General features: G+C 42.6%; 1 long non-coding RNA gene and 1 pseudogene across 1 annotated transcript; both read left to right on the forward strand.

Annotated features, from left to right (window-relative positions):
* The window catches only part of LOC117153112, a 25,357-nt pseudogene extending 7,522 nt beyond the window's left edge, over positions 1–17,835 (forward strand).
* LOC113168178 lies at positions 8,458–10,359 on the forward strand. The gene is made up of 4 exons (XR_003299353.2): positions 8,458–8,485; positions 8,646–8,765; positions 9,879–9,956; positions 10,147–10,359. It is a non-coding gene; the product is annotated as an uncharacterized LOC113168178 (long non-coding RNA).
* Positions 17,836–25,409: the final 7,574 nt, after the last annotated feature.

Here is a 25,409-nt window from a genome sequence, read left to right on the forward strand (position 1 = left end):
TTAAACAAGAGAGGATTTGTGACACTGAACAAGACTGTACTGATAATTATTAATCACATTAGGGGAACTGTTTTTTTTAGATTTATTATCTATTTCTTTCCATTTTTATTTCAGACAAACATGCAGAACCACATTCAGCTTTCATGAGAAACAGGAAACATCAGGAGCACAGAGCTGTTGATCTCTCATTTAGCTTCACCACAGAGAACAAAACAGTCTACACAGCACAACACTTAATGTTCAAGATGTCTCAAGGTTGTCTCACACTCTGAATCCATCAACATGTAACATCAGAATGTATGAAATGGTAATTTTAATGCAGTTCAGTGTAAAATCACAGGATAATTTGTACTTCAGAGTAAATAGCATCAAATCTTCATCTTTACTGTTAAACAACAACTTTTATAATCCTCATTATTAATCCATCATTTCTGTAATGTCCTTATCTACAAAGATTTTCCCACTTCTGAATTTTAGAATCTTAATTTAAAGACTCTGAATTACCAAAGTGACTTCAAACAACTAGAGGGACTGAGATACATCTGCATCACCTGTCTGAACAGAAACAAGGAAATAACTTTCTTTACTGAAGTTTGAATCCTGGCTAAATGTAAATGTATAAAATTGGCTAAATGTAAATTGGAGATTCTAAATTGTCGATAGGTGTAAATGTTTGTCAGCCTTCTGATAGGCTGGTGTCCTGTCCAGGGTGTACCCCACCTCTGCAGCTTTCCCACAGCCCCCAGAAGACTAGTGGTTAAGTTGATGATTAGATGGATATTTATTCAGTCACTAGAAGCTCCAGCAGGGGGCGTTGATTTACATGTTTCAATTGTACCAAGATCATATATCCATTATGTCACTTTCAGGTTGGACATGTGATTCTGACATGAATCAGTCTTTTTCTGGTTCATCACCAGAGACCAATTTGCTCTGTGACATTCAGATCAATGCTAAGATGATTTCTACTAAATGCAAATGTTGCCGGCCTGATAATCTGCGTTGTTCTTAATTATGGAGAAGAGGACGACTGCTGTCTTGCCAGATGGTAGCAGATTTATTGTCACTCATCCAGGCTCTCAGCGAGGCTTCCAGCCGATTCAGCTCCACTGTGCACTGACAGATTATTATTGTTTCACCATCAAATGAACCAAACAACAAATCACCAACATTTAATGTTGTGTGTTTTTTCCAGCAGCTGCTGATCAGCCTGAACCTCAGAGACCGACTGTGAGTTCCCAACCAGAGAGTGGAGGAAGATCGGCCTCTACGCTGCTCTGGGACAACAGCAGCAGCTCTACTGGTCAAACTCTGTGTAGCTTTGAGTCGTAGTTGGAGTAAATCTACTGATAAGACAGGAAACCTCTGTTCAACTGTGGAACACAAGGTTTTCACAGATCAGACTTTTCTGTGTCTCTGAATCCTTTGACTCTGATGGTCCATGAAGGTCCATCAGGACCAACAGGACTCTGCGTGGAGGACCCCCTTTCTATCAGACTGTTCAAGACCTGAATCAGACCAAGAGACAGAAGCTTAGTTTCATCGTATGTTTCCACAGTGTCAGGGACGTGGAGATAGACACAGGAAGTGTGTTTAAAAAAACAAAAAACAAAAGTGGGTTTTTATTCACCAAAAAATGAAACAGACACAAGTTTGATTAGGAACAAAACTGGGTCCTAAAAGAGGTCAACAAAAGACTTCAAACTACAAACTGAACTACAACACAAGTTCTACCATGAACAAAGACACAACTGACTCAAAAGGGGCAACATATATACTTGTTGACCAAACCAGTAAGAGACACAACAAGAAACAACAAAATAATAGAACAACAGTTTGATATGAACTAGAACAACTAAGACACAGTTCCCATATTTCCCTTCACTACATTAATCCCATCACTTGGTTCAGTCGTGGTCTATTAGAAGTCATTAAAGTCTGATGAGGCCTCAGTCCAGTCTTTTATCTGGAGGACCATCCCCAGACCAGCAGAACAGGAACTAAAGAAAAAGAGAAATGAAGTTAGTACAGTTTAAACAAAAGTACTTTAAGTACTGACAATTCAAATGAATCTAATGTTCATGCTACACTAGCTAATTATGTATGTAAACAAATAAAACACTTCAATTAAATGTGCTGCTTTCTTTTAATGATGACAACTACAAACCAAAGACAACCAAACTGAGCTTAAGGTCAAATAAAGGGTGAGTGAAACGTTACCAAACCAAATGTACGGTTGGTCGAGGCTGCGGCCGTCACACACATTTTTATCTGATGAAAGTGTTGATGAAAAGTAACTCAAAGGTTTTTATCCAGTGCCAGACAAAGAAACTCAACTTGAGCCTCTCGGAGACTTTTAGTTTGTCTCCTCAAGTCTCTACATCCTCTAATGTTACTGTGATGTGGACATATTGTAAAGAATGTCTAGTTTCAAAAGGAATAAGAGAGAATTGTTGAGACTGTTTTGTGTAAGTGTGTTAATATCAGAGACCCAGAAATCAGTGAAGGCTCAGTAACAAACAGAGAACGTCTGACAGCAGCTTCTCTCTTCAACTTGGCTTCAGGAAGATCAGAGCCCACCACTGACGAGACGTTAGATCACAATGGTTCAGAGAAAAGAGGAACAGACTATTTATTGAAACTGACATGGTAAATATACCACTGCCACAAGATGGAGACATGACACCATGTGCTGACGTTTTGGTCAGGGGACAGTTCAGCCTCTGTGTTTGATATGAACCATCAGTGGTTGTTAGTACTTCTGTTTTAGTACCATCTGCACCTGGAGTCACAGGGACTTGAAGCTCGTCTATCATTTCTCCCTGATCCACTCAGACAGCTCTCTCCTTTACTTCCTCTGGACCGTCTTCAGTGTGGTGCGTTCAATGACACCCGTAACAAACTGTGGACCAGGTTGTAGAACCAGTAAGGTCCAGGTGAACAGCATCAGCTGACGATGCTCTGATGTGAGTCAGACCTGCTCAGGTTTCAGGACAAAGTCCACAGTGGGAGAGATGTTACAGAGCAAACAGCAGAGTGACGACTTTTCTCACTAGTTCATGCTGAGTTCTTCTTTATTCCTTCGTCTGTATGATATTAAAGCTGATTTGTGTTTTATGAAGCAACATTATCATGAATGTGATAATATCCAGTGTTCACTCTTGTAGCTCTGGTTCATCTCCATCAACTCCTCTTGTAAAAATATGTTTCTTTAGCTGCTTTATGCTCCACTGTGTTGATCGTTTTACATCAACGTGTGATCTGTTGTTTAATAGAAACATTCATTAATCTTTTAAATAACTGTATTTATGTCTTTTAATTTTCAGATGATTCTACTTTTAGTTTGTTTTGACAAATATAAAATGATGATGAGCACTTGAACACAATATTACTGTCATGAGATAGTTTCTCCTGCAGAGGGCGCTGCTTTTCAAGTTATTACAGTAACTGGTGAGTGAGCTCATGAAATAAATAGATAATAATAATAATAAATAAGCACAAGTGGGATCTTTAAGAAGGAGGGGAGGGGAACAGAGGAGGGTTGCAGCCCTATCTGCTTCCTGGTTTTGGAAACCGTGCTCTGCCTCTGGTCTATGTAGAAGGGTTTCTCCCCTCTTGCTCCACAGTATGTTATGTTCAATGACATTTGTTGAAGACAAACTGTGTTTATAGAAAGTTGGCCTGCCTTCTGAGATGGGAGAACTTGTGTGACTTGGAGCTATAAATAAAAAAATAGAATAAAGAAGAATAAAGAAATAGTGTTTTATTGAGAAAAACTATTTGTTCTAATGTTTGGAGACTTGAACAGTTTCTTTCTTTTGTTAAAACCTTTCCTATGACAGAAAATGACAAAACACAGCTTTATATAATAATTTATTATGGTTCTAACATTTAGACTGAAACAACTAAAAGAACTAAATGTACAGCAGATGAGGAACATGTTGCTGTGTTATCTCTAATGTTTCTGCAGCAGCATCAAATATGTACAAAGCTCTGTTCAGAGTTTCTATCTGTTTGTCTACTGAGCTGCATAAAGCAGCGAGGATTTCAGCTTCATCACATTAGTGATCATCTCTCCACAGTCAAAAGCTCCAATACTCCGACTTCTTTCTTTTAGACAACAGGGCTGTGATCAAAAATCAGCTCCGAGGAGAAAAGCATCAACATAGGGTCCACAGTGATTGTTCCCACTAAGTCTGCCAGAAACCTGAGGGTGATCATTGATGATCAACTGAGCTTTACCGACCACATCTCCTCTGTCTGATGCAGATTTGCCTTTTCAACATCAGAAACATCAGAGCACTCTTCAGATCTCTGCACTGGCTTCCTGTAGCTGCTGCATCAGGTTCAAAGTCCTGACTCCTGTCTACAAAGTGGTCAACTCAACAGCTCCAGCTGAACTCCCTCATCCTGGTCTACAATCCCTCAACGTCCTGTGGTCCCCTCACCTCAAAGATCTCAGACTAAACTTTTCAGCTCTGTGGTTCAACCATGGTGAAACAACCTACTATTGTACTTTTAGCCCATGAAACTCAACCAGCTTTTTCTAGAGCACTTTACTTTAAAGTTCATCTACTTGGCTTAGATATAGGAACGTTTCCTCTTTGATTCACTTTAAAATATTTTGAGTTTTCATTGAGAAGATTGATTTTTTTACAGAATGAATGTTGAGAAAGATGATTGATGACTTGACGACTGCATGTGGTTATGATTTTAACCATTTCATGTGAAATATTTGAGTCACATGAAGGTTAAACCAGAAACTCACCATCTCCTGTGAAGCTTTTTAACAACAAACTAAAGTAAAACTGGAAACTGAGAACAAATTAACATTTTATTTATTCTCTATCTGACCTCACAGGTTGTGAGTTTTTGTTGTTTTCAACACAAACACTCATGTGTTTTCATAAATAGTTCATGTGAAATGAGTCTGATGTAAACAGAACAGAGAGAGGAAATAAATTGAGGCAGAACCAGGCAGGAATCATGTTCAATGTTTATAATCGACTTAGAACATGTGTGATATTTCATCATTAACAAACACGTATAGATATGAACTAATGACTTATAAACGACTGATGGTTATTTTAATGTGTGACTGTGTGATGATCATTAGTCTTTAGTTAGTAAAATGTTTTCAGGATTATAAATGAACGTAGCAGTGAGACTGACTGATGTCGTCACCTCAGTGTCTGTATCTTCAGACACAAAAGAGAAAAACTGTTTATTCTTTGTTGTATTTGAATATTTGGAAACGATTTCTACTGTTTTTACAGCTTCTTATTCTACAGAGCAGTCATCCTGTTGTTTGCACTTCAACCAGTGAAATCTGCTCCTTCTTCCTGCAGTGAAACAGGAAATAGGAGTTTTCCTGCTGGAAACAGTAAAGAATGAACTAATCACCAAATCTTTATACCACCCAGGAGACATTAAAGACCTGATGGACCTGTTTATGCTTCTGACATAGTTTAACTACATGAATCTTTATACCTTCAGTGTTGTAATTTAATTTTTTACAGTAAAAAGGAAAGAAATCAGCTCTTCCTGGTTCTTGTGTCCCTCATTTTACCCACTCCCTCGTCTGCAGCTGTGATCTGTGATCAGGAACAGAATCAGCAGTGATTGTCAGTGGAACTACTCTCTCAGTGTTCTTCACTGTTTTCTTCTCATCTCTCCTGTTTTCTGTTGGACTCATGTTATTCTGGCTGCTCTCCTGATTAAACAATATTTACATGCTCATGTTTTTACTTTGGTCAAATGAGAATTACTTTTTACTGTTTCAGTTTATTGTTATGTAACATGCAGATTTTTCAGTTTTGAAGTGTTAAAATACAAATCAGATTCTCTCTCTCTTTGTCTCTTCCATATCAAACATCACTGGGTTTTTCCCAGGTCAGTTTGCTATTATCAGTGTGATTATTGTGATGAAGGTGCTGGAGAAACAGAACAAAAGCCGGAAAATTAGTCACTTAAACTTTTTTTTTTTAAATTTCCTGTAGCTAAGTTACAAGAATAAAATAAAACACTTCCTTCATAACTGGCAACATTGAACGTTGTACAGCCTTCCTGTTTAGGAAAGACTTTTATTGTGAAAAGCCAGAGGAAGTGTTGAGCTGAACCTGGATCAGGAGAACAGCAGAAAAGAAATGACTGGATTAAGAGTAAGAAAGAGAAGGTGTTGTCAGCGGAGAGGTGAGTAAAAAGACTCTGTTGTTAGACTGATCAACATGTGTTGAATTAACTGTGTGAGAAGGTGAAAGGTCGTTTTTACAGAATCAGTTTAACTTTGTTACTGTTTGTGTCAAAGTCTGTTCTTGTGGAAAAACTGGAGATCGTCTTCAAATATGAAGAAAAAACTACTAAAATATACTGTAAGTCAGAGCAGGACAGTTCTGATGGGTATTTAATTAGAGAATATGTGAGAGATGGGACAGTGTTGAGGGATTCCTATGTTAATATTAAACCTGGGGGTGGTGCTATAAAGGTAATAATACTGCACTATTAATATTTTGATATAGTCCCTTAAACAAGAGCTCCAAACCAAAATGTGGTTGTGTGAAAGGATAAAATGTATAATAAAAATGTTCTACAAAATCAATAACTCTATATTCGGTGATATCTGTTTCCAGCCTTATTTTATTGTTCATTGATCGACCTTTGAAGAAGACAGATTGTGTTTCTGCAATAAGGTTTGAAATCCCTGTTTGAAGGTGAGTGGTGAAAATATAGGTAAGCAGAGTTTCTAGGAGTGATGGGCGTCTGTGTCAGGATTCAGGCCTCCGGCCTCATCCCTGTCTGTCTAGGCGTTTTTGTCTCCGCCCAGTGTCTCCCTGTTTTTCCCTACCTCCACCTCCACCTCCACTCATCCCACTGGACTCCTAATTGACTAATTCATTTCACTTGTGTTCCCCTTTTGTTTTATAAGCTCCCCTCAGTCCTTTGTTCCCCGCTGGTTCGTCGTGTTGTATCATGTTGTGTTGTATTGCGTGGTGCTCCTCCATAACTCTGGTCCGTCCGTCCAGTTGCTCCCCTGAAGCCAGAGGAGCCCTGAACAAAAGGGTTTGTTGGTTTTCCCTAGGACACTTTATGTTTGTTGGACTGTTTTCCCCACGTGTGAGTTTTCCATTTGCCTGCTACTGCAGTGCCGTTTTTTGTTGTTACTTTGTATTGTTTGGTTTGTGTATTTGTTCATGTTTTGCCTGCCCTCGGCAGTGGTCTTCATTTGTTACTTTGTATTTTTATTAGTGAGTTGTAGTTTGTATTTTTCTAGTGGTTCATTGGTTGGTACTTTGTATGTTTTGTTGGTTTAGTAGTTCGTCTTTTGCCTGCGTTACTGCAGCGCTTTTGTTAGTCACTTTGTATTTGTCCACCATGTTTTCGTGTCTCTTTTAGTTGTTACTTTTGGTGTTTGTTAGCTTCCAGTGTCCCTGTCTTTTTGTTTAATAAATGTATCCTGTTATAAATATATTTTATCTATCTTGGGCTGAAGGCTCAGTATTTTCTATTTATTATTTCATTAGGATTATGTTTATTACAGAGTAAGTTCAGCTGCTTCATTCTGTCTAATCATCTTTTTTTTTTTTTAATCTTTTTGATTTCTTTGCTGAACAAAATAGAAAATTTAAATTTTGGGTTAGACATGTATATAAAGTATATAATATATCGGATAATATAAATAATTGAATGTGGGATTTCATGTTATTACTGAACTAAGGGCCTGAGTTCCAAGTTTGAACAAGGAAAATCATCTCTGCTGCTGCACTGTAGCTGTTGCTGCTGTGGTTTCCCAAAGTAGATGTTCATGTGTGTTACTGTTCAGGACTCGCATAAATGAACCCCCACCCCCCCTCTGCAAACACAGCACATGTGTACAGGAATCATTAGAGTAGATTGTTGTACAGCAAACTGCTGATTCTCAGTCATTTCCAGACTACAGTGTAGTAAGTCTGTTTGTAGAAACTCTATTTAGACTTTGATTTGACTGAGGCACAGAGGAAGTTTACTGTACATGCAGTTTTTAAAGTATCTCCATGATTTTCTAAGATAACCAGATCAGATTATTTTTCTGTGTTTATCTGTAAATGTTGTTTAGTGGTGGAAAAGTTATCATCCTGTGTGTGCTGGGCTGCAGCTTCATGCCTCCATCTAGTGGACTGATAGTAGAAGTAGAGCAGCTGATGGCAGCTTCCTCTGCCTCCCACTGCTGTCTGACTGCATTCAAGTGACACTGATATGAAAGAGGAAAGAAGAGCCAATCAGTGGAGGAGCAGCTGATCTTTGTCCAGGAGAAATGATGGAAAGGAGGATTTCAGTTTTCACTGCACATCAATGATTTGTGTTTCCTGTCCACATGAAGGTAGAAAGTGTGTGTGAGCTGATGTGGATGTGGATTCAGCATGGATCAGTGTGAGGACAGAGAGGAGGGAGTCCCTCCCTCTAAAAAACTTCGGTATGAGGACCATGAGAGCCAGACCAAAGCTCAGAGGTGAGATGACTGAGACCATCGGACTGATTCTGTCTCCAAGTCTCATCTAGAATTGAATATTTCATCAGGACATTTTTACTATTCTTCTGATTCTATTTGTCATTTATGAAGGAAACTTTGACTAAATATGTGAGCGTCACCAAAGTTGTTTTTCTATCAGGTCCCATCAAAGACCAGAATCTCCTGGACCAGGACCTGAACACAGCTGTGTGTCCTTAAAGAGTGACCGGTCAAAGGATGGTCTTATTGAGTTTAAACAGCAACCTTCATCAGACACACAGTAAGTTGTTGTGAGTTTAGTCATAACTCAGTATAACCCCGGTCTGAGGTCCCTCAGGTCTGTGAGGAGAAATCAGAGGAGGCTCAGTCCCAGATGTTCGGTGTTTCATGTCCACTGGACTCAGAACTGAGGTCTGCAGTTGGACCTCTGGAGAAACAAAGTGATGACAGCGTTTTTCATTAAGTCCATTTTCTTCAAATTCATGTTGAATATGTTTTATAAAGATTTGATTGAGTCAGTTGTTGAGTTTTAAACTGTGTCTTTTTTAGATTCCTCTGTTTGTAACTTCCAGGACTTTTAGGCTGCTCCAGTACTTCAGTACAATACTTATTGTACTTTACTTAAGTTTTTCTGTTTTCTGCTTCACTACATGACAAATGAAGATATTTTTTTTTATTACACTACATTTCTCTTCAGTTACAAATACATTTCAGAGTAATTAATAAAGTATTACAATCAAATTACATTTTAATAGAGTGTAGAGTAAAGTATAAGAACTAATGATGAACTATGAACTGTTTTAGTGAACAAAGAGTCCAACCACTGATTAGTTGTTGGTTTGTATCAGGATGCAGCAGCAGAGACCAGACTCTCCTGAACCCAGCTGGGTCTCCATGAAGAGTGGCCGGTCTGTGATTGAACCTATAGTCTTTAATGTTGAACAACCCGTTTATAGACAGTAAGAGTTTCAAATTGAACTTTATTTTCTGATTCTCCTGAAAACAGGAATCAAGTCTTGGTTCAGATCTTTATGGTCTGTCTTAGGATTAATATGAATAAAGGTTCAGAAATGATCAGGTAAAGAACATCACAGTCTACAAATGACATAAAATAAGATCAGTGTTCAACCAGAGTTCAGATAAAAATAGAAAAAAAGTTTGCAAACATAAATACAAAAGAAACTATTTTATATTTATTTAGCACCAACAAATACTGTCAATCACCTGATTGATCATCAAAAGGTGTCAAATGACCTCTTAAAATCAGGAAGACAGATCTGGGGACACACCTGATTATATCACAACACCTGACACCACAGAACAAAGCTCACCGTCACTAGTTTGGCTGAAAATATGGTTGAAACTTTAATTTAAATTAATATTTTCTCCTCAGAGTTCAGCAGCAGAGCTCAGAGGTTCACAGGGATCAGTCTTCCCAGCAGCATCAACCAGACCTGGACTCTGTATTATGGTCTGTACAAGTACAATCACACTTTGACTATGAACTACAATAAAACCCAGATTGAATACTAACCAACCATTCAGGTCCTAACAGAGTCCATGCTGCTCTGTTCAGACCAGCAGGTCTTTAGACTGACACATGAATCACATTTTGTCTTCTACCAGTTAAAATGAAATGTTCACTTCTCATTCTGTTCCAGCTGCTGGAGGAGAACATTGTCACTTTTGTGAAGAACGAGCTGAAGAAGATCCAGAAGGTTCTGAGTCCAGATTACCCACAATGCCTTAGACGTCAGAGTGAGGATGAGGGAGGTGTTTGGATGGTGAGGATAAACATCAGAGGAGGAGCAGCAGAGAGGCATTTGTGAAGATCACACTGAACTTCCTGAGGAGAATGAAGCAGGAGGAGCTGGCTGACTGTCTGCAGAGCAGTAAGAGGATTTCTCTAAACATTTAACATCATGACAAATGAGACGTTTACTGAGAGCTGAAGATGTGGAGTGTTAATATGTTGAAATGTGAATCATTTAGGGTCATGAAACTGTCAAACTGTGTTTTTCATTAGAAATTATATTGATCATGTTTTTGTGGTTTGATTCAGGAACTTCAGCTGCAGTTTGTCAGCGTGAACTTAAATCTAATCTGAAGAAGAAGTTCAGTGTGGTGTTTGAGGGGATTGCTAAAGCAGGAAACCCAACCCTTCTGAACCAGATCTACACAGAGCTCTACATCACAGAGGGAGGGACTGGAGAGGTCAATGATGAACATGAGGTCAGACAGATTGAAACAGCATCCAGGAAACCAGACAGACCAGAAACAACCATCAGACAAGAAGACATCTTTAAAGGCTCACCTGGAAGAGAGGAACCAATCAGAACAGTGATGACAAAGGAGTGGCTGGCATTGGGAAAACAGTCCTAACACAGAAGTTCACTCTGGACTGGGCTGAAGACAAAGCCAACCAGGACATACAGTTCACATTTCCATTGACTTTCAGAGAGCTGAATGTGCTGAAAGAGAAAAAGTTCAGCTTGGTGGAACTTGTTCATCACTTCTTTACTGAAACCAAAGAAGCAGGAATCTGCAGGTTTGAAGAGTTCCAGGTTGTGTTCATCTTGGACGGTCTGGATGAGTGTCGACTTCCTCTGGACTTCCACAACAATCAGATCCTGACTGATGTTACAGAGTCCACCTCAGTGGATGTGCTGCTGACAAACCTGATCAGGGGAACCTGCTTCCCTCTGCTCGCCTCTGGATAACCACACGACCTGCAGCAGCCAATCAGATCCCTCCTGAGTGTGTTGACATAGTGACAGAGGTCAGAGGTTTCACCGACCCACAGAAGGAGGAGTACTTCAGGAAGAGGTTCACAGATGAGGATCAGGCCAGAAGAATCATCTCCCACATCAAGACATCACGAAGCCTCCACATCATGTGTCACATCCCAGTCTTCTGCTGGATCACTGCTACAGTTTTGGAAGATGTGTTGAAAACCAGAGAGGGAGGAGAGCTGCCCAAGACCCTGACTGAGATGTACATCCACTTCCTGGTGGTTCAGACCAAACTGAAGTACATCAAGTATGATGGAGGAGCTGAGACAGATCCACACTGGAGTCCAGAGAGCAGGAAGATGATTGAGTCTCTGGAAAACTGCTTTTGAGCAGCTGCAGAAAGGAAATCTGATCTTCTATGAATCAGACCTGACAGAGTGTGGCATCGATATCAGAGCAGCCTCAGTGTACTCAGGAGTGTTCACACAGATCTTTAAAGAGGAGAGAGGACTGTACCAGGGACAAGGTGTTCTGCTTCATCCATCTGAGTGTTCAGGAGTTTCTGGCTGCTCTTTCATGTCCATCTGACCTTCATCAACACTGGAGTCAATCTGCTGTCTGAAGAACAGTCAACTTCTCTGTGGTCTAAACTGTTTAGTCCTGAACTAAAACTTCTCCACCAGAGTGCTGTGGACAAGGCCATACAGAGTCCAAATGGACATCTGGACTTGTTTCTCCGCTTTCTCCTCGGACTTTCGCTGCAGACAAATCAGACTCTCCAACAAGGTCAGCAGATAAAGACAGGAAGTAAATCACCGACCAATCAGGAAACAGTCCTGTACATCAAGAAGAAGATCAGAGAGACTCCCTCAGCAGAGAAAAGCATCAACCTGTTTTACTGTCTGAATGAACTGAGTGATCGTTCTCTCGTGGAGGAGATCCAACAGTACCTGGACTCAGGAAGTCTCTCCACATATAAACTCTCTCCTGCTCAGTGGTCAGCTCTGCTCTTCATGTTGGTGTCTTCAGGAAAAGATCTGGACGTGTTTGACCCATTTAAATACTGCTTAAACTTTTCAGAGAAGGATCTTCTGTTTGTGCTGGGAGTCGTCAAAGTCTCCAAGAAGGTTGTGTAAGTGTAAAGATAGTGGAATTTATTCATTATTAAATCCACAGCTACTGTATTTCAACAACATAACAGAATTTCTTGTTTTGCATAAGACTGTATTTCAGTATATCTTAAAACAATAGTTGTCATTTTATACATAACTTTTTTTCAGACTGAGTCACTGTAACCTCTCAGAGATATGTTGTGAAGCTCTGTCCTCAGTTCTCACTCCCAGTCCTCTAGTCTGAGAGAACTGGACCTGAGTAACAACGACCTGCAGGATTCAGGAGTGAATTTTCTGTCTACTGGACTGGAGAATCCACACTGTAAAGTGGAAACTCTCAGGTCAGGTCAATTTTCTATTTTAAATAACTGGAGATATTTAAAATGTTCATAAATGCTCCGAAGCAGATTAAACTTTCTGATGTTATTAGTTTTAAGCTGCAGAAGATCAGTATTTTTACAATATATAAAATAACTGTTCTTTTCCTGTGTGATTTCATTAGAGTCAACATTAAGGGTGATTATAGTTTGACACAAATGTTGTCATCTTATACATCACTGTTTTTCAGATTGAGTGGCTGTAACCTCTTAGAGAGAAGCTGTGAAGCTCTGTCCTCAGTTTTCAGCTCCCAGTTCTCTAGTCTGAGAGAACTGGACCTGAGTAACAATGACCTGCAGGATTCAGGAGTGAAGCTTATGTCTGCTGGACTGGAGAATCCACACTGTAAACTGGAAATTCTCAGGTCAGGTCAATTTTTTGTTCATCATAAGTAAATTTTTCTAGATCCAGGGACTAGATCCAAGCAGACTAAACTTTTAAATGTCACAAGATTTCGACTTTCAAGAAGATTCTCGTAAGTATTTTCACTAAAAATGTCCTGTCTGTATCTGGAATTCCCACAGGATCTTAGCTCTGTCATTCTCAACCACCTTTGGAGGTGTGTCCCGTTTTGACTTTGGGACTTCCATCCTGTACTCGGCACAGATGTTCTGTCCTGTTTTTTGCTGGGTTCTTTCAGGGGCACAGACTGCCTGGTAAGGTAGATCCCAGCCTCTATCAATCTTGTACTCAGAGCCTGCTACTGTGCTGCTAGGATTAGTGCCTCTTTGCTGTCTTTCAGTCTGGTTTGTCCAGCCACTGGTAGGATTTGTCAACATCAGCCACTTCTTCTATCTGCCGGTGGTACATTCCGTGCAGGGTTTTTTCCTTCCATGAGGTTTCCTCCTCTTCCTTCCCTTGCTCCTCTGGAGCCTGCTGCCTGAGGTATTCGCTAAGCAAGACATCAGTTGGGGCATCTTCCTGATGTATGCATGGAGCTACGTTATTTCATCCTGATAGTGGCTTTGATCCTCACTAATCCTTGCCCTTCCTCCTTCTACTTAGCATACAGTCCCAGGGGGCTGCATTTGGGGTGAAACCATCTTTTCATTGTAAGGAGCTTCCTTGTCTTGATGTCAGTGGCTTCCATCTCCTGCTTTGGCCAGCTTATTATGCCAGTGGGATACCTGATGACTGGGAGGGCGTAGGTGTTGATAGCCCGGACTTTGTTCTTCCCATTCAGCTGACTTCTCAGGACTTCTCACTCACTCTTTGGAGGTACTTAGTGGTTGCTCTTTTCCTTGCCGTCTCTTCGTGGTTACCATTTGCCTATGGGATTCCAAGGTATTTGTAGCTATCTACAGCTATATACAGCTTGATGTCATCCATGTAGAGGAGGTGGCTGATCGTTGTGGCATTCGTAGTCGGTATCCGTAGCCAGTCTTGGTGATGATCTGGCTGAGGGGGTTCTGGCCTATGCAGAACAGCAGTGGGGACTGAGCAACTCCTTGGTATATGCCACACTTAATATTGACTTGGGAATCGGCTTGAAGTTGGCCTCTAGGGCTGTTTTCCACTTTCCCATTGAGTTCTGGATGAAGGTTCTTAGAGTCCTGTTGATCTTATACAGTTCCAAGCATTCCATGATCCATTGAGTCATAGGCTTTCTTGTAGTCAATCCAGGCAGTGCACAGGTTGGTATGTCTGGTCTTACAGTCTCTGACTGCTTTGTCCACCAGTAGCTGGTGCTTTGCTCCCTGGTGTTACTACCACTTTCTTTCTGGGTACTGCTCATGGTTGGATCCATGTGCCTGCTCATCTTGTGACGCATGACAGGAGCTTCCCTGTTGTGCAGGTTATTGGCAGTAGTTGGATTAGACTGCTCCCTTCTGGGGGTCCTTTAGGATCAGGACTGTCGTGCCACCAGGTGCTCATGGAGTGAGGTTTGCTTCTTTAGCCAGTAGGCATGGATCATGTCAGGACCTGATGCTGTCCAGTTCTTCATACCCGAGAGCCTCTCTTGGATATCTGCAATTCTCAAACCCTCCATGGAGGGTACTGCACCTTATGGTCTTGCGTTGATCTTATAGCCAAGTACCTCAAGGATCAAGGTTGCTGCGCTGTATATCAGCTGATTGGTCTCAGTGATGGCCAGAGTTGATATTGTCTGTAGTGCTGCATTCACATCTTCTAGCAAACTTTCAGAAGGTACTTCGTTAATTCTTGGTAACCGGACTCGGGGTCTCCAGGTGGCCATTTTAGCCATGATCTTCAATCTTAGGGCAGCTGCTCTTGCATTAAGCTCTGTTATTGGGGCTTGAAACCCAATATCTGATTGTGGGAGGATGGATATAAATATCTACCTGCTGACCTGTTGTCCTAGTTCCCTCTTGCCGTAGCATATGTGTTTGTGTTGGCCTTGGTGATGGGTTTCAAAGTGTCCATAGTTCCCACATCCTCTTCATGTAGCCCCACTCGCTAGGGTTACTTGTGTAGAAGCATTCCAATAGTTCCCTGTTCTCATCTCTTGTCCATGAATATCTTATTCTTGTTGCAGTAGCCCACTTCTCATCAGGTTGCCCTGATTTCCCAACACCTGACGCGGAACTTGTTGACCCAGCTGGCATCCAAGCCGGTTTGACTCTTGTGTTTGCATCTCTCATTATATGAGGTAGACAGGTAGCATTGTCTAAGGGTCCTACCGTACCGAAGTCAATAGTACAACTCATCCAGGATGGCACATCAATGTGAGCTGTGGCAAGAAGGTTTGCTGTGTCTGTCAGCGTAGTGTCCAGAGCATGGAAGTTCTACCAGGAGACTGGCCAGTACATCAGGAGACGTGGAGGAGGCCGTAGGAGAGCAACGACCCAGCAGCAGGACAGATACCTACGCCTTTGTGCAAGCATGAACAGGAGGAACACTGCCAGAGCCCTGCAAAATGACCTCCAACAGGCCATAAATGTGCAGGTGTCTGGTCTGGTGTGTCTGGACGGTCAGAAACAGACTCCATGAGGGTGGTATGAGGGCCACAGGTGGGGGTTGTGCTTACAGCCCAACACTGTGCAAGATGTTTGGAATTTGCGAGAGAACACCAAGATTGGCAAATTCGCCACTAGCGCCCTGTGCTCTTTACAGATGAAAGCAGGTTGACACTGAGCACATGTGACAGACGCGGCAAAGTCTGGAGACGCCATGGAGACCGTTCTGCTGCCTGCAACATCCTCCAGCAAGACCGGTTTGGCAGTGGGTCAGTAATGGTGTGGGGTGGCATTTATTTGTAGGGCCGCATGGCTCTCCATGTGCTCGCCAGAGGTAGCCTGCCATTACATACCGAGATAAGATCCTCAGACCCTTTGTGAGATCATATGCTGGTGCATATGGACAGGTCTCTTCAAGTCTTTTATCCACTTGGAAATATTGTTTGTTTATGTTTGTGAAGATCAGATAACATTAATGAACAATTTCAGCAAAACATTAATTAACTTACTTTTACTTTCCACTGTATGTGACTAAATTAGCACCAAATACAAATGGGTCTGTACAAAAAAAATCCATCACCAAGTCTCCTGTGTGTTGTTTTGTGTTTCTGCAGACTGTCAGGTTGTCTGATCACAAAGGAAGGCTGTGCTTCTCTGGCCTCAGCTCTGAGCTCTAACCCCTCTCATTCAAGAGAGCTGGACCTGAGCTACAATCATCCAGGAGATACAGAAGTGCAGCTGCTGTCTGCTGGACTGGAGTATCCGCACTGGATATTGAACACTCTCAGGTATAGAGAGGCCTGCTGCAGCCACAGACAATGTCTGATGGAGGAGGAAGTGAAGATGTTAATGATTATGAGATCTTGTGTCATATATAGGAGACAGTAAATCAGAACTAGAACATGTTCATTTCATCATTACAATCTGTCAAAGAGGAAAAACTCCTTGTTGTTCCCAGTTGAAGAATTAGTTTGTGATTGAATGTTTTTCTCCTCAAACTCCTGTTTTCACTTTCTGTCTCTGGCTGCTCCAACAAATCTGACACCAAATCAGATGAAGCCACAAAGTCTGTGTGTAATGATCAATATCCAGTAGCTGGAGGTGAACTAGACTTCCTCTGAACACAGGACAATGTGTGAAGCTCAGCTGAGATCAGTCCACAGACATTAGAGAGAGGAAAACACACACAGAGTCCATGTATGTGGAGTTGATCCTCTTGGACTTTGATCTCCAGTTTCCTGCTTCCTGTGGTGTCACATTAGTTTGTCTGGTGACAGAGTGAGACTGAAAGCAGGTGTCTGACACCAAAACTGCTGTGAACTAGAGAATTGAAATCTTTCCTCCATGTCACCTCCCTGCTCCGTAGAATTCCAAGATAAGGACTCCAGTTCCTTAGTTGTTTGCTGAATGTCCATCCCTACATACAAGCCTCCATTAGAACAGAACCAGAACACACTGTGTGTATGAGAGCCATGTAATGTCCATGTGTGCATGCTGAAAGAGAATGTGCTGCTCTGACCCCCCTCCTCCTTTCAGGGTGGAGCCTGGTGGAGTCCGATGGTTGAGACCTGGTCTGAGGAAGTGTAAGTGTGTTTTTAATGAGACTGATGAAAACAAAGCAGCAACATTCAACCATCTTCAAACTGTCACATCACTCATTCAAATCCCTGATGTCATGAGTCCTCATCAAACTGATGATAGATTAATAACTGCAGCTGGATTGTGTCTTGTTCTCTCCATCAGATTTCTGTCAACTCACCATCGACACAAACACAGTGAACAGAAAACTATGACTGTCTGATGACAACACGATGGTGACACATGTGAAGGAGGATCAGTCATATCCTGATCATCCAGACAGATTTGACTACTGGCAGCTTTTGTGCAGTAATGGTCTGACTGGTCGCTGTTACTGGGAGGTCGAGTGGAGAAGAGGGGTTGATATATCAGTGAGTTACAGAGGAATCAGAAGGAAAGGAGACAGTAAAGACTGTTTGTTTGGATGGAACGATCAGTCCTGGACTCTGATCTACTCTGATGGTCATTACCATGGTCTTCACAATAACATATTTACATCCATCTCCTCCTCTGTCTCTAACAGAGTGTCAGTGTATGTGGACTGTCCTGCTGGGACTCTGTCCTTCTACAGAGTCTCCTTTGACAAACTGATCCACCTCCACACCTTCAACACCACATTCACTGAACCTCTTTATCCTGGGTTTGGGTTCTGGTTTCCTGGTTCCTCAGTGTCTCTGTGTTCAGTGTAGTACTGAGAGTGTCGTTCTGTCCGAGAAACGTCGTCTCTGTTGAACAGATAGTTCAGTCTCTACATGTCTGTCTCTTTCACTCACACACACGTTTTCAGATTCATGGATTCAATCAGTTTTTTCTCGAACCAGTTCTAAACGATTCCTTGTAAATGTAATCCCTTCTTTCTGCACTCCCAGTGAAGTTTGTACCTGCTGCACACACACAAGGTGCTGGGGTTCCAGATTGTTATAAGGACCTTTAAGGACACGCACCTTGAATCCTACCCAAAAAAATCACACAAACTCTTTAGTAAGTTGATATAATTACATGACAATTACCTGACATAAAAGAAACAAAATCACAAAAATAAAAGTTTAACAAAACTTCTTTTAAAGCTAAACTGAGATTATTGTCCAACTAAACTACTAAACTAATCCTTGAACTTCATACAGATGCTTCCATGTATCTTAACATCTTAAGCAACAATAGACATTAACACATGCGTCATATGAATTGAAACATTTATAGTACTTAAGGATAATATTGAGTGCTCCCACAACAGCTTACCTTGTGGTAAGAAGCAAAGAAAAACAAAAAAACCTGGAACCCAGAATGCAACAGGCTCTGGATCCATGGTGTCTGGTAAGGGACAATCATCAACAACTGAAATTACTGTTCCATATTCACCTCTTCTTTAATTTATGGCTCCCCAGCCATCAGCCTCACATCAGCACTACTGACACAAGGTAACAAAGTCCATAGCAAACTTTATCAAGCTTGTTGAGTGATGGTGTCGATTTTATCTGTACCTGTACCATATTGGATCACATTAGACGGGCGTCTTGTCTTGCTTTGATCTTCTATTACAACTTCCACCTTCTTTAGAACCTCTGCTCTTCACTTTCTTGTTGCACAACTGCCTTTAGTGCTTCCTCTTTTCTTGGGAGGAGAAAAGCATCTCTCGTGCTGCAGGTGTTGAGCTTCCTGTAATCTATGCATGGCCTTAGCGACCGTTCCTTCTTGGTCACAATCACTACTGATGATGCACAGGGGGTTCTTACTTGGTCGTATGATCCTGCAGCCTCTATCTCTTCCAGCATCTACCTCGCATCTTGCCACTGCTATGGGGGAATCTTGCAGTATGGGAGCTGGATCTTAAGCCCACTAGTGGAATCTCATGCTACACTGTTTGTGTGGCCATAGTCCATAGAACGCTTTAAGAACACTGCTGCATTCTTGTCCAAATGTTCTTTAAGAGAACGCTGTGTCACCATTCCTGCCTGGTACCTTATTTATGAGGTTATTAACTTTTAAAGCCCTACATGGCATTTACCCCAGCTAAATAGCCCAGCTGTTAAAGCCTTATGAGCCTGCACGTAGCCTGAGATCCTCTGGTAGAAATCTTGAAATCTTCTGTGTGTCCATGATGATAGATTGACAACTAGAGGTGACAGAGCCTTTTCAGTTGGAGCCCCCAAACTCTGTAACAACTTACCTGAGGAAATAAGTGGCGAGCCTTTTCTGATCTTCTTTAAACAGACAAATCTTCCTTTAGGAGGACTTCCAATTAACTTAGATGAATGTCTCTTCTTTGAAACTGGGCTTCTTAAGGACTGATATTGCAGTTGTTGTAAGTTTTGTTTCTAGTATTGTTTATTGTTTTGTCTTATTTGTATTATTGTTTCCTGCACCCCAACCGGTCGAAGTAGAAGGTCATCTAACTTAAGCCTGGTTTTGCTGGAGGTTTCTTCCTCTAGGGGGAGTTTTTCCTCTCCACTGTTTATCTAGTGCTTGCTCAGGTTGATCTTGTTGGGCCACATGTGTTTTTGTCTCTTTTGTGAAGCGCTTGGTAACATACAGTGAGGGGAAAAAATTATTTGAACCCCAGCTGATTTTGTAAGTTTGCCCACTAACAAAGAAATGATCAGTCTATAATTTCAATGGTAGGTTTATTTGAACAGTGAGACACAACAATGACAAAAAAAAATCCAGAAAAATGCGTTTCAAAAAGAGTTATAAATTAATTTGCATTTCCACGAAGGAAAGAAGTATTTGATCCCTTTGAAAAACGTGCTTTAGTACTTGGTGGCAAAACCTTTGTTGGCAATCACAGAGGTCAGCCGTTTCTTGTAGTTGGCCACAAGGTTTGCACACATCTCAGGGGGGATTTTGGCCCACTCCTCTTTGCAGATCCTCTCCAATGTTTGGCAACTTGAACCTTCAGCTCCCTCCACAGATTTTCTATGGGATTAAGGTCTGGAGACTGACTAGGCCACTCCATGACCTTAATATGCTTCTTCTTGAGCCAGTCGTTTGTTGCCTTGGCCGTGTGTTTTGGATCATTGTCATGCTGGAATACCCAACCACGACCCATTTTCAATGCCCTGACTGAGGGAAGGAGGTTCTCACCCAACATTTGACGGTACATGGCCCCATCCATCCTCCCTTTGATGCGGTGCAATTGTCCTGTCCCCTTGGCAGAAAAACACCCCCAAAGCATAATGTTTCCACCTCCATATTTGACAGTGGGGATGGTGTTTTTGGAGTCATAGGCAGCCTTCCTCCTCCTCCAAACACAGCGAGTTGAGTTGATGCCAAAGAGCTCGATTTTGGTCTTATCTGACCACAACACTTTCACCCAGTCTTCCTCTGAATCAGTCAGATGTTCAGTGGCAAACTTCAAACGGGCCTGTAGATGGGCTTTCTTGAGCAGGGGGACCTTGCGGGCACAGCAGGATTTCAGTCCTTCGGGGCGTAGTGTGTTACCAACTGTTTTTTTTTGGTGACTATGGTCCCAGCTGCCTTGAGATCATTGACAAGTTCCTCCCGAGTGGTTCTTGGCTGATTCCTCACCGTTCTCATTATCATTGAAACTCCACGAGGTGAGATCTTGCATGGAGCTCCAGACCAAGGGAGATTGGCAGTTAATTATGTTTCTTCCATTTGCGAATAATTGCACCAACTGTTGTCACCTTCTCACCCAGCTGCTTGGTGATGGTCTTGTAGCCCATTCCAGCCTTGTGTAGGTCCACAATCCTGACATCCTTGGAAAGCTCTTTGGTCTTGGCCATGGTGAAGAGTTTGGAATCTGGATTGATTGATTGCTTCTGTGGACAGGTCTCTTTTATACAGGTAACGAGCTGAGAGGGCTGCCAATGTCAGCTCGTTACCTGTATAAGATCCACCTGGGAGCTAGAGATCTTGCTGACGGATAGGGGATCAAATACTTATTTCCTTCATGGAAATGCAAATTAATTTATAACTCTTTTGAAACGCATTTTTTCTGGATTTTTTTTGTCATTGTTGTGTCTCACTGTTCAAATAAACCTACCATTGAAATTATAGACTGATCATTTCTTGTTAGTGGGCAAACTTACAAAATCAGCTGGGGTTCAAATAATTTTTTCCCCTCACTGTATGTTTAGAAAAGGGCTATATAAACAAATTTATTCTTATTATTACAACCTGCCTGGCTGTGGTTTTTCTCTCTCTCTCTCTCTCTCTGCTATGTGACTGAGAGCTCGGAGCGTTTTTCTGTGATTTTTGTAGTTTTTCAATCTTTTTCTTTATTTTTTTCACAGTGTGTCTTTTTAACGTGTTTGTTGTACAGTCTGGTCTTTATAAAGGGGGGGGTAGGGTTTTTTTTACAGGTTTTGTGCACTTTTGTGTCCGACTGGCGTTCGCTGGTCGGCGTGCAGGTGGAGGTGCAGATGGAAGTATGCTCTTCACCGAGCTGACGCGGAAGCACGGCCTCAAAGTGTCCGCTGCCTCCCGGTTCCCGGATTTTATGAATCTTAGACAGTGGTGGGACTGTGGCAAAGTCCAGATTAAACAATTCTGCCAACAGTACACTCTCAATGTCACTAAGGACATTACCAGGTCGATTGAAGCTCTGGAGAGTGATAATGTGGAACTGCAACTTTTGGCAGATTCCACAGGAAACACAGGACACATTGACGTCCTCAAATCAACAAAGGCTCTTCTTGCCAGCCTACTGGGCACCAGAACACAAGGGGCACTGGTCCGGTGCAGATTCCAGGCTGTCGCAGAGATGGATACTCCCTCTCGCTTTTTCTTCAGTCTGGAAAAGAGGAATGGCCAGAACAGGTACATCCACAGCCTGCACTCCTCTGTAGGGGCTGTGCTGACAGAGCCTGGTCACATCAGGGGGAGGGCTGTGGAGTTCTACAGCGACCTGTCCAGCAGTGAGTACACTGAGGACTTGGCGTGCTACGAGACTTTCTGTGGTGATCTTCCCCAGGCCTCTGAGGAGGTTAACGTGCCACTCGGCGAACCTCTGTCCTTGCAGGAGCTGTCTGTGGCCTTGCAGAGTATGAAGGGAGGGAGGGCTCCTGGGCTTGATAGTCTCTCGGTTGAGTTCTTCAAGGCTTTTTGGCCTGAGCTGGGGCAGGATCTGCTCGGTGTTGTTGCCAAAAGCTTAACGGAGGACTCTTTGGCCTTCAGCTGCAGACGAGCAGTTCTTACTCTGCTGCCAAAGACTGGTGACCTTCAGGACATTAAGAACTGGCGTCCCGTCTCACTGCTTTGTACGGATTACAAGATCCTGTCCAAGGCTCTGGCCAACAGACTGCGAGAGGTGATGGACCAGGTGGTCCATCGGGACCAGACTTACTGTGTGCCCGGTGGGTTAATCACTGACAATGTGATTTTAATTCGGGATGTTTTGAACCTCTCTGGTTCATTGGGAATAGACTTGGGCCTGATTTCGCTGGACCAAGAAAAAGCTTTCGACCGGGTCGAGCACCCGTATCTCTGGAAGAATCTGGAGAGGTTTGGTCTCAGCCCTGGTTTGATTGCTATGATCAAGGTTCTGTACCAGGACATTGAGAGTGTACTGAAGGTCAATGGTGAGCTGAGCGCTCCTTTTAAAGTGCAACGAGGCATCAGACAGGGCTGCTCGCTCTCAGGCATGCTGTACGCACTGTCCATAGAGCCTCTTTTATGCCAGGTCCGGTCCTCCCTGAGTGGTTTGGTTTTACCCAATTGTATGGCCAACCCTGTGCTGTCGGCCTATACAGATGATGTTGTTGTTCTCGTTAAGTCACAAACAGAGATCCATACTTTAGAAAACATAGTAACGGCTTTTAGCAATGACTCATCTGCTAAGGTCAACTGGCACAAAGTTCAAGTTGGACTTGAAGTGGTGATAAGACATATACTGTCCTGTTAACAATCTCAAAGTTCCAGTATAAACATGATTTCTATTACAACACAACATGACGTAAATAAATGTGTGAAGAAGATTGTTTGTTATTGATTTAATGACACCAGACCCAGGGACACCAGACCGGGCGGGCGGAGGGAGGCCCAGAGGAGGGGCCGGGCGCAGCAGACCAGGGGTGCCTCCGACGAACGGCCAGGAGGCGGCAAACAGGACCAGAGAGAAGACGAACCAGAAAGCAGAGCCTTGGGCGGACGGCCCGGAGGTGCCAGGAGAGCCGCAGACCATAGGGCGACAGGAACGGAAGCAGGAGCAGCTTCCGGACTCAGGGCAACGGGCGTCAGGGGAGGAGGTGAGGTGTGTGTGTTGAGTGGAGCTGGCTGAGTGGGGAGGTCGTGACTGGGAGTAGGTGAGGCTAATGGAGTAGCAGGCCGGCTAACAGCAGGGGAGGCCAAGGAGTCTGGATTGGATTTTTTATGGTGGAAGGATTTGTGGGATTTGAAGGTTTTCAGGTGGGAGAGGATCAAGTCCTTGAGATTTCTGAATTCACTGTATGTCATGAGGAAGTCCTTATCGGCGAGAGTCTTGATGGCTAATCTGGTGATGGTTGTGGCATGCTCCAGGTTTCCAGGTGTGTTCAGGCATTTAAACAGATATTCAGCTGCACTATGCAGGTCCAGGTATTCCGCCCGAAGGGCGTCAGAAAAAAGCCCGTAGTGCTCAAAACAAGGACAGGGGGGATATTTGGGTAGGCCATTTAAGGGACCACGGAGATCCATGGCCGCGTTATGGTCAGTTCGATCTGTCACAAGTAAGGATGGGGACGAGGCAGGAATGAACGGAACACAGGCTTTATTGGGTAAACTACAAAAACAGGGAAACTAAGGGGGATGTCCACTGACACTACAAAACAGGCAGGGAAACACAAAGACAAAGTAACAACGTAAAACTACCAAAATGGCGTGGGACAAAGTAACAAATCAGGAACCAAGTACAAAACAAAACCACACAGAGGGAAAAGGGCTGAGGAGTGTTTTGTAGGGACAAGGGGACACAGGTGAGTCCAATGTTCAGCTGATTGCTGTGAGCAGAGGGAGAGAAGGGGCTGGTGGGCGGAGTCGAGAGGGAGAGTGAGGTGGTGAACTGAGGGAAATCCCAGGCTGGCCTGGTGCCAGGCCGAAACGGTGACAAAGACTCTGAATACTTGTCTCTATGGTGGCTGTAAGGATGGTGATGTTGGTCAGATGTCCACTTTGGTCCAGACTGAAATATCTCAATATCCCTCAGGATGAACTGTAATAAATATAGAACTGAACTAATACAGTGAAACCAGGCTGCTAATAGAGAATAATGAGGACCACTGTAGTTTAGTTGTTTGTTTTCTCTGCAGATGTTGAAGGTAAATCTTCTGTGGACTCATCTGTAGAATCTTATTTTCTGGTTGAATTGTTGTGGTAATTTGTAATTGTCATGGTGATTTCACCTATAAGGGACAGAGGTCAGTGCTGTACCTCTAACAGAACCAGGCTCAGGGTGGGCGGCCATCTGCCTCGACTGGTCTTTACTCCAGCACAAGTGGACTATCTTGTTAATAGTACTGCTGCTTCACTTGGAACAATACTTGTTACTATTGCTCCTCTGAAAAAGAAGCTAGTGAATCAGAGGAAGTTAGCTCCATGGTACAATTCACAAATCCGTAGCTTAAAGCAGAAATCATGTAAGCTGGAAAGGAGGTGGCGTTCCACCAATTTAGATGAATATCCCAGCCCAACACAGTCTGGAGTTTAATCCAATAATCAGCTGGGATGATGCAGAACATGCTGTTGATGCTGTTGGTCATTTAGGATTTCGACTAATGAACAAACTGATTGGATGTATTTTTCTGGAGGTTTCTCTTCATCACTCAGTGTGACATAGTGTTTGTCAGAGGATTATTTTATATCCATACCATCAACACTGAGCTGGAACCAGAAACAGCCTTTGATGAACACGACACCAGTTTGAGCTGAGCCTGATTCAGAGGTTTGGATCATGTAAAGGTCATTTTGTTGTTTCTCTTCTCTTTTCCACAGAACCCAACACTTTACCAGCTGATGTCTCGGTTCTCCTGAGTGTTCTGGTCATTTCTCTAGTTGTCAATGGAGATTATGTTGGATTTTGTCTGTGGATACTGTGCCTCGCCAAGTGCCGAAGTTAATGGCACTAACCACTGCGCTATACAGTCTGCATAGGTATGGTGGGGAAATTTTTCTATATTTTTTTTATATATATAACCTGCAGAAATTTTCACAAATCATTTCAATGACACACTCCAGTCATTAGATACTTTCAGTTTCTCTGCTTCTATTCTTG

Source organism: Anabas testudineus, chromosome 18 (assembly GCF_900324465.2).
Source record: "Anabas testudineus chromosome 18, fAnaTes1.2, whole genome shotgun sequence".
Classification (NCBI taxonomy): domain Eukaryota; kingdom Metazoa; phylum Chordata; class Actinopteri; order Anabantiformes; family Anabantidae; genus Anabas; species Anabas testudineus.